This window comes from Dermacentor albipictus, chromosome 8 (assembly GCF_038994185.2).
Source record: "Dermacentor albipictus isolate Rhodes 1998 colony chromosome 8, USDA_Dalb.pri_finalv2, whole genome shotgun sequence".
NCBI classification, from domain to species: Eukaryota; Metazoa; Arthropoda; class Arachnida; order Ixodida; family Ixodidae; genus Dermacentor; species Dermacentor albipictus.
Genome location: NC_091828.1, coordinates 59,392,731 through 59,402,254, shown reverse-complemented (window position 1 = coordinate 59,402,254; position 9,524 = coordinate 59,392,731).

The following is a 9,524-nucleotide window of genomic DNA, read 5'->3' as shown; positions in this document are numbered from 1 at the left end:
AATGACTTGCTGTTATACATAATAGGGAACCACAGGGACATTCTAGTGAAATTACAGTAGTGGGCCGCAAGGCAAATAGGTTTCCAGGACATTTTACCATTTTACAAGAGAGCCTTTGAGAGAGCCTCATGCACTCTGTTGTAAAAAAATCATTTCTTTTATTGCAATAGAAATTATATGAACAGTACAAGGGCAATAACAGCATCGCCGTGCACCCTGTGCTGTATGTGCGAGGGAGTCGACGATCGTGGCTCAATCACACCTGCGCAGAAGAGAGGAGTTAGCAGGGAGGAAGCGCACCATCTTCTGTCATGTGCGAGGCACTGGGGTGAGCGGAAGGGGGGGCGGGCGGCATTCTGCTCCAGCTGCAACTGCGAATGTGACGGCTGTGCGCACTCTCGAGGCCGTATTTTGAGAGCAATCTGTGTTGGGGGCAGAGTCTAGGTGCGTTGAAGCGATAGACAGCACGAAGGTCACTTCGCTCGCTGCTGCTGCTGCTCTTGCTCACGCTAGCGTTTGGACAGCAAGTGTCCGCGGTCCTCGAGTGTGATGTGTTCATGTTTTCTGTGCCCGCTGACACCATGCTGGTTAATTTAGTTAACAAGCAAATGTTTACAAGTTGACACGGCCGATAAAAGTGCTGCCCTTACTTTGCATGGCTGTCTGCTAATTTGCTATCGCAATGGCTTCACCTTTCTGGTGAAACTGCGACTTCTTTTTAATGAGAGGGGTAGCAGCGCGTATCGAAGTGTACAGGGAGAAATACAAATGCAAGTGGTAAATGTTTGGAATGATTCTGCTTCAGGGAAGTTGCATTTGCTGCTTAGAGGCACCAGTTACTCGGGACACATGGAGTAGTTAACTTTTGCTTAATTATTTCCGCTCATGCAATAACAATGCCGAGCGTCCAAGCATTCTACGACGTTTTTTTTATATATATTTAAGCAAAGCAATTTATTGTTTGTACAGTCTTACCATATGTAAAACCCCTTTAAAACAATATAGGGTGGGATAGCGTTACACTTTGCTCTTTTGATGAGCACAGCAATCAACGAGCATCTGGAGGTGCGCTGCTGCTGCATTTCATTCCTGTATTCATTATGATGATGTACCAGATTCTATCGCATTTGAGTTGTTTCTCACTTAGAAGCGTCTCTTTTGACCTGGACATCCAGTTCTGAATGGCATAACGTGTATCAAATGATGTCAATAAGCCGCCTCCTTTGTTTTTTACTAAATGGACATTGTACAACCTTTATGTTCAACCTTGTTTAGAAATGAGAAATATGTGGTATTTGATTCAATAGTCGAGAGAGAGAAATAACTTTTATTTAGCGAACATTTTTTTTTTTTCCTCAACTATTTCTGTTTCGTTCCATATGGAAATTTTGGTTTTTGAACACCCTTTATTTTGTTTTATTAATGTTGGCTCAGCAAAACTGTGATGGTAAAATGAAGGAGTCATCACGAAGTGACGTGTTACGATAAACTTTGTGAAAGAGTCAACAAGAAAGTTGATGCAATGGCCATGCCTCTTTTCTGTCTGCTTGTTTTTAAGTGCTGTAATGCTTTTCCTCTCCAAGTAATCTGGAAAAAAAAAGAAGAAAAAGATTGGACGAGCAGCATAGTTCTTCAGTGATTCATCATCTTTATCGATGTATCTTTCCTGGTTCCCAGACAGGTGGTGTACACTCAGTTTCTGGACAAATCAATGTAGTGTAAACAGGCTTTCGAGATGTTTGCAGGAGCCTTCCTGAGGTAGCATCTAAGAATGCCAAGTGAGAAGATTAGCTGCTGCAAGGGTGAGGATAGCTGGATAGCTCCATGTAAAGTTCTATTGCAAATGAACTCCAAGGTATTCATGAAAATGAGTAATTTCTAAGCAATCGTTTTTAAGTTGAACTAAAGAGAAATTAGCTATATTAATAAATTCGCAGCTGCAGCACTGAGTAGTTCACTCTGGAGCAAAGGCTTGCAAGGCTAGAAAGAACATAAAAACAAGATGGATGGTGATGCCATTTTAATGTTCTCGAACATCATCAATTTTCACATTTGTTTAGTGGAAATCTGTTCTGCAGAAGCTCACAAGTTGGAGGAAGGTTCATGAAAGTAAAATTGACAACCACTGAACTGTAGCCCGAAACTACAAAGTAAACCCGTACAGATTTCTCGGAAAGAAAGCTTCACAGTTGAAGAAAAGTTTGGTTTAATCTTGAGATTGAATATTGAGGTCAAGGCCTTTCTGGGGTGGTCGCTCTATCATCTGAGCTGACCAAAAGGCTAGCAGATTTAAGCGCGAGACAGAATTCATTGACAACTCAAGGCAAAGAGAGACGGCTCTGATGGTAGAGTGACCACCCCAGAAAGATGATGTTTCCGGGTTTGATTTGATTACCAAGACGAACTTTGTTCAACTGTGCAGCTTTCTTTCTGGGAAACCCATACAAGCTTCCTCCATAGCTTTGTGCTGCAGTCAGGTGGATGACAATATTTACTTTCATCTGCTCATCATTAGTATCGCTTATCGACAAAGAAGGATTACATTGCATTCTAAAGAAAATTAAGTGTTAGTGTAGGTGTAGAAGGTATTGAAATTTTTTTCAGCATGAAATTAGCCCAAACAAATAAATTAGAATATGTATACCACTCTGCCATCACTTTGATCTTGTGCGATGAAATTCACAATCAGTGAAAGTCTGATATTCATTTTTGGAACACCGCAAAAAAAAATTTGAATGTTTAGAGGACAGTAGACGATGCTTAGTCACACGAACAACACTCCCATCTTGTGCAGGCATCAGTATTGGAAGCAGAAGCGTGTGTAAGCCAATCCTGTATCATTCTGTCTTGAAACTAAATATTTGTAGATGTGTCATGATGGCGAGACTAGTGGCTTGTTGCATTTTGTTAGTTTTGTTTTTGCTGCTTTGCATGCTTGGCTGTCACCAACGACTTGAAATCAGCCTTTATATCCCATTCTCTTCAATAACTATTCCGGTACATAGCCAGCACTCTCTTCTTTCCCCTTTGTTCATACGTCCCGTACGTCCTTTTTTTTTCAAACGGATTTCCAAAGAATAACCAGTGCCAGCTTGCTCAAGTTTCTATTCCGAAGATCTTTTCTCTTCCATTTTACTTCTAGTAATCAGCATTTTTTCATCAAATATATCGAAGTAAGAACGCTCAAATAATGCCATGCAAATCAAAACTGATTTAGTATTGCTCTGTAAAGACCCTCTAATGTCTTAGAGCGCTGGAGTTATCTTCGTTTTAGATTTTACTCAACAATGTGACACATGTGCAAAGCTTCTGGACTTCACTTATGGTACATTTGACTGGATCCTGCAGCACTCCAACTTGGTTTGCAGCAATGCGGAAACTTCTCCAGATAATGAGCCTAAGAAAGGCTGCCCCAGCCGTCCGTGCTAGCTGCTCACAGAGCAATCGGAGTAGCCACATGATCAAGATTCTGTCACGTCCCAGTCACCCTCTGAACTGGGGTGTAGCGCTCGGAATGAACCAGGTGAATGTGTGCAGACCGCTTGATTTTGACCAGCTGAATTTAAACCGCACCGCGAGTGCTGTCTAGAGCGCCCTAGCAGCCAGTTTAATGTACCTTTCAGCTTAGGCAGACCTGATATGTGCATTAAGCTTCATGCATAACAAAGTTTATTATTATTAAATATTATTAGTAGTAGTATTATTATTACTCACAGGCTCATAAAGTTGTCTGCAAATCCAGGTGCAGAAGTGCTACCTGCGGCCGTCACTGACATAGAGTTATATTTGGAAAAAATTCTGCGACATTACGATACTGCCTAATGCGAAATTTTAGCGCAGCTCTATACGTGTTTCCATTTCACGACATATTGGCTGGCGCAGACAATCTCTTGTGCGGCACATTGCAAACGGAGCCAATTGTGGTGCGACTGCCTCGCTAATCTGGAGATAGCAAGATGCTGAGCCTTGGTGACGCAAGCGCACGATTCACAGCAGCCGTTGCAGACAGACCTCCCAGATGACGCGTGCTACTCTGGTGCCACCTCGTAGCCATCGTCGCCGCACTGCGCTTCTCTTCTCAGGCTTTTGCTATACCCTCCTCCTCCGCTTTCCTCCTCATGTCTTTTATCCCCCGCTGCACTCCACATTTGTTCTTTCCTCCTTTGCTGTGTTCGTTCACTCAGTTACGCTGACACTTGCCACAGAGACGGTTGCCCAAGGGCTGCATTCTAAAAACCTCAGTGTTGCTCTCCAACACACCGCGTATTCCTGATGTATTTCCACAACGGCCACAAGTAATATTTAGCGCCTAGTAATCCAAAGTTGATAAAAAGTCTGGAGTCCATAGATGCTGCAAAAAAAAAATTTTTCTACATACCCTACAAGAATGCTGGGTGAAATCATCTTGTATAGTCTATGTGTGCCTGTTCAACCTGTGTGCTGCATTGAGACCATTCCTCGTTGCACGGCTGTGCTGGAGGAAATTTAAATATTTTCCTGGTGGTGTGGCCTCTAGATTTTTGCTCCCAATCGTGCATTCTTGTCTGCTTCTAGCTTGTGGCATGCAAAACTGTTTTGCACATCTTTTCCTCTTCCTCTTTGCACTGCTCTTGCTTTATTTCATTGCAATTTGGCCATTCATGCACCGTGTACTCATGATGGTGCGATTGGCAGACATATTTAGTTGGCATATACTTGACCAAAGTGTAAATTGTTGCTGCACACAACGATGATTCAAAAGTTATCCACCTTTTCGGTGTAAAATACATTTCTGTAATTGATGTTGGAAACTGGCAAATGCATATCCGTCTGACACAATCGCTAAGCTTTCCTATGCACATCGTCCATCTCTTGGTAAGCGGAATCCAGCAGTCAGCTTTATGCACGAGCTTAGTGGTGTCATCTCTCTCGTGGACATTTGGATGGGCATTCAGCCAGTTCTCTACAGCTAACACATGTGTGTCGTTCCATCAAATTCTATACGAATTCAAAAAAAAATACTTCATTCCAACCAGAACCCTTTCTCTGTGCTGTGTGCCAAGCTTTCTATAAGTACTGTCACTAGATGTGCCATAAAACCAGAAAAATCAACAATAGCATGTAGCTCTTCTGTCTTCCAAGTCACTAGTGTCTGCAGTAATCAGCATGAAATGGGCTTGCATGCTTATATTTAATTTCATTCAGACGTTAATGCAGTATGACAACACAAGCAAATTATTTTTTTAAAGCGTGACTGTGGCTGTCTTCGCAGCCATAGTGGCCACATTTTGATGTGGGCGAAGCGTAAAAGCGGTTGTGCACTTAGATTTAGGCATGCACATTATATCACCGCAGTTGGTCAAAGTTGTCAGGAGCCATCTTTGTAGCTCTGCTGTTGCTTTGACACGTTAAACTCCATGAATCAATCAAATCATCAGTGTGGCTACCTTTAATTTGTTGCATTGTAACTACAGTTGAACAGTTTTTTTACTTATAGCCATGTGAAGCAAACAGACACAAGAAGTCTGGAGAAGAAGGAAATTAACTGTTCAATAAGGAGAGCTAATTTCTTTTATGCTTTTCCTGACTTCTTTATCTTTATGCTTTGTTTATGTTTTTCTTTATGCTTTTCTTTATGTTTTTCCTGAAAATCGAGCCCCTCGGTTCCCCATAGTCTTCTTGCTTACAGCGGAAGTTGCGTCACACGCATAAGCCTCCAAATATGTGACTAGAGAGACTTTATTGTCGTAGAAAAAGCACTCGTGAGACAGTGCAGCCCACAGTGTGTCAGATGTCATTTTTATTTACTCTCAAGTTGAGAGTTAGCCTTTAATAAGATTAAATTTTACAAAGACGTCTGAATTGTTCTTAAATTTTAATTGTAGGATCCAAAACATGCCAAATTAGTGACCTACAGTTTGCTACCCCTGGATTAAATTTTTTTAATTTAGTGTGAATGTAATGTGAAGGGCTGCTTTAATTGCCACACATTTTAAAGAGAGATAAAACAACTCAACTGTTGGAGATGCCCACGTCTTTCTTTAGCATTCTCTGCAGAATGTCCCAAAAGAACACATCCCACCAATCTCTGAAGCAGTCAGTAGAGACAGCTCAGATTGAGGGCACATTTCTGGTTTTATAGTGCTTTCCTAGCTTTGGTTAATAGACCATTCAAGACCATTCACTTGTTGACCAGTTGACATAGAGAATCGAAAGTTGAAAGCAATATATATCCTTCACTAGGTTGTAACTATACGCAAATTGGTCCCGAGACATCGGCTGTGCGAAGCAGGACTAAGGACAGGGACGGGATGAGGGACAGTAATAGCGAGAATGTTCGAGTAGATCACTAAGCCTTTCCTATCCATTTTTCTGTCATCATTGAACAGTGGATAGTCTCCACTTCATGTTAGTCTAATGTCTCAGTTCATCACATTCTTGCCCTTGGTCCTGTTTTGCAGCGCCATGTTTCACCATGTCTGAGAACCAGCTGGCCCAATACAACGCATCAATTGGTTGTTCATGATTGGCAAATTTTGTATGTTTTTGCTTGGCAAGGCAAAGGAACTGATGATAGGAGCGGTTATGGAAGTTGTCTTGATAGAAAGACTTGGTGAGCAATTCGCGAGTTCTGCTTCTGTCCCTGTTATTGACACGAAAAAGGTCTATGTGGACAGTGTTTGCTGTGCACCATGCAATACCAATAAAAAAAAGTTGGCAGAGACACTTGAGACTGCTCATGTGTGAGAATGGTTTGTAGACCTCGAAGTGCCATAAATGCATTCATGCTTTACACTCATGACATGCCACCACCACTTCCCTGTTGGCTGTGCCATCATGTACCCAATGACGCACGCACTAGGCATACCTTCAGTCAGCCAGAACTGTGTAGCCGCCATGGCGTCGGGGAAGCATGCTCATGTCTCCCCGGAGTCCCGAGTTTGATTCCCACCCAGACCAAAATTTACCAAATTTTCTTTTCAAAGCCATTTACTTTGTTTACAGGAACCTTCTTGAGAAATTCTTCTTGACAATCCGAGCAAGTTTTGATGTGTTTTTACCGTTTGCTTTATCAGCCATTTTTGGTACCATATCAGCCATTTTTGCCGACTGCCAACGGATTTTCGCTCAATGGGGCATATAATGCTTCCACATCAGAAAGTGCACACTGTAGATTTGTTTTTGTTTTTTCTACTTCCAAACTTTGTGCTGTCAGACAAAAATCAGTTGGGAGTCAGCGCTTTGTACGCCTAATTATGTCACGCCTCTTGCTTTACTTGCTTTTATGTGCAGATATAAAGTGAAAATATTTCTTATTGTTACTTGACAAACTAGTGCGCTCACAAGACAACTTTATGCACAGTACAAAGAGTGGCCAAATAAATAGAGGTTCCGGAACTGAGAGAAGAGAGTTCATATATTTGCAAATCTAAAATATCAGAGCTGTGAAGCTAACGTTCGAGTGATTTGTTTGTGTAGTTGAAAATAGAGCAAGTATAAAATGTAATGCCCTTATTTTAATGGACGCTAAAAAGCAACACTAAATTAGTTTAGGCTCGTGCATTCTCTTTAAATTCTATTAGCATTGATTTGGCAGCAAAAGTATGACTTTTTGCAGCCCAATAAGGGGGGAAAATGTTACTTTTTTTTAGGAATGTCTCCATACATCATGCATTTCCAGTTTCCCCCTACATTGTGAATGAAGCTAATTGCAAATAAGATGCGATTCAAACGTCAAGGTTTGAATTGTTTATTCATATTACTTGGCCTTATATTTTGCTTTTCTTCATCAGGAATATTGCGTGTGATATCATGAATGTTTACTTGTTTATTTATTTATTAGTTACTCCTCAAATGCACCAGCCCACATGTGAGGGATGGGCTGGTCTAATGAAGAAAAAATGCCTTCGATAGTGGCCTTGAAGTGTGTTTTTCTTGGATGGTGCACAACTTTTTTGAGCAGATCATTCCAGTTCCTTGCTGTCTGGAAGAAGAAGGTCCCATGATGTGTAGAAGTCCGTGCAGGTGCAGGATATGTGGCTGTTTGGTAATTTATGTGCAATGAGTGACCATGGACAGGAAAGATTGCAGGGCGACTGGTAGTTCAGTGATGGAATTGGTAACACACGCATAGCCTCGCAATATTGTGTCCGAGTTCTAAGTTGTGAACATTAGCTTGAAATTTTAGCAGAGGCACTATTCCAAGTAAATTCTAAGCATTTTCACATTATGTTGCTGTATCTGTACAAGGAAATTTCTGAAATCGTTAGTTGGGTCTTACATTCCTTTCTGGTGCCGTGTGTTTTTTTTTTTTTTTTTTTTAAGCGTTCGGTAGTTGTCTTTTTCACAAGAGCGGATGCTTGGACTTGTTGCTGCTGCATTGATGAAGTGCTGGGGAGTTGTGGGGTTCAGCTTCATGTGAGTGTCTGGGTTTTTCCGTGCTCTTTGTTTGAAAAGTTATGTAGTCTCTCGCATACTCTGTCATAATCCGTCGCGTGGAGGAGAAGTGGGTACAACATAAGACAAAGCTTTAGCTTAGGGACTCCGATCTAAATACAAGGGGGGAAATCGTTTTTCTCCACAACAGCTGCACCGAATTTAATTAGATTTGTTGGTTTTAAAAGAAAAAGTTCAAATCTAGTGACTGGAAGCGGATTTTTTTATTATGCTGTCGATTGTGTCCCCTTCTATGCATTTTGCCTGCTCCTGTCGCACTGTGGCTACTATGAGCCCTTGTGGTGAAGAAACTTTAGCTCGGGAGCATCAAGTTTCACTGAGCCGCATTGTGTCCCCTTCTATTCCTTTTGTCCACATCTGTCCCACTGTAGCTACATGAAACTTCACCAACAAGCCCAATTTTCCATCTTATTGAACCACTAGGGTTGCAATTGGTCCCAAATTTAGTGGGACAGTCTCAGCTTTTGAGTAGACGTCCTGTGTGTCCACGACCTATTCGGATTGGCAGAATGTCCCAATGTTTTTTTTTTCCTACTGGATCGGAGTAAACAGATCCGATTTAATCTGTTATGATGCCCGGCAGCTTGTTTGTACATTCTTCTTATTCATGTTCTGTTGCATTGTCATGAACCTAAAGGCGATTTCCTTTTTGTCATGGTTCTAGTTTGTTCGTGGGCCCTAATCGTTCATGGTACCTTTATGTGTGTTGGTAGCCGTGCTGGCCGGCCAAAACTGCACCTTTCTTTTTGTAGATCACGACATGGTAGGACTAAAAAAATTGTTCAACTTTGTTGCACGTACAGACTGGTGGATCCTGGGACCAACAGAGTCGGTCATCATCAGCTGCTCCTCTCCTGCTCCTCTTAAAGCCTACCCTTTTCAGTGGTTCAAACAGATGTGCTGAAAGGCGTGAAACAAACACGATATAGCAAACATAAATATTATGAATTATCAGATATAACGAATATATGCTTATAACAAATATATATATGTGTGTGTGTGTGTGTGTTTGAGCATGTATAACGAGTAGAGAAGAATTTATCCCGCTGTCCTGGCAGAACTACTAAAACCACAAAAATAAAAGTTTA